Source organism: Loa loa (genome assembly GCF_000183805.2).
Source record: "Loa loa unplaced genomic scaffold supercont3.531, whole genome shotgun sequence".
NCBI classification, from domain to species: domain Eukaryota; kingdom Metazoa; phylum Nematoda; class Chromadorea; order Rhabditida; family Onchocercidae; genus Loa; species Loa loa.
In genome coordinates this window covers 27498-28123 of record NW_018108711.1, presented here as the reverse complement: position 1 = coordinate 28123, position 626 = coordinate 27498, and positions in this window count along the sequence as shown.

Below are 626 nucleotides of genomic sequence, written 5' to 3'. Positions count from 1 at the left end.
TTCTCTCCTATCTTCTCTTCTCTCTCTCTCTCTCTCTCTCTCTCTCTCTCTAGCTAGACAAGAAGAAAAGAAACATGAATGCATCAAAAAATTGTAGTTGAAAAGAAAAGAGTATTTTAAGATAGTTATTGTTATTGAGAAATGTTCAAAACAAGCGTTATCTTCCTAATAACATATCATTAAACGATAATGAATGAAAGTCAAAATGTCTGAAGCTAAATATCTCATTCAATTCTATTCTATCTTATCAGTATTTCGCAATCAAATGTAGCTAAGGACTTCTTGATGGATTTATTAATTATTTTGGAATAATTGACGGCTATATGATGAGAGATAATTGCATAAAGATAATGAATGAGAGAAATGTATTAAGATAGAGACAATTGCACGAAGATAATGAGAGAAATGTATTAAGATAGAGATAATTGCATTAAATATAATATTAATTATTGAAAGCAGACATAAAATATTTCGAATATGATGAAATGAATAAGCTCATTTTTTCTTTTTAATTGACCGTTGTGGCGACCCCTGAATACTTCGAGATTTTGGCTAGTACAATTAACTTGCCTGATTAAGAGATATATTGTTAGTTAAAAGGTCAGTCATATAATACCGGATCCGGA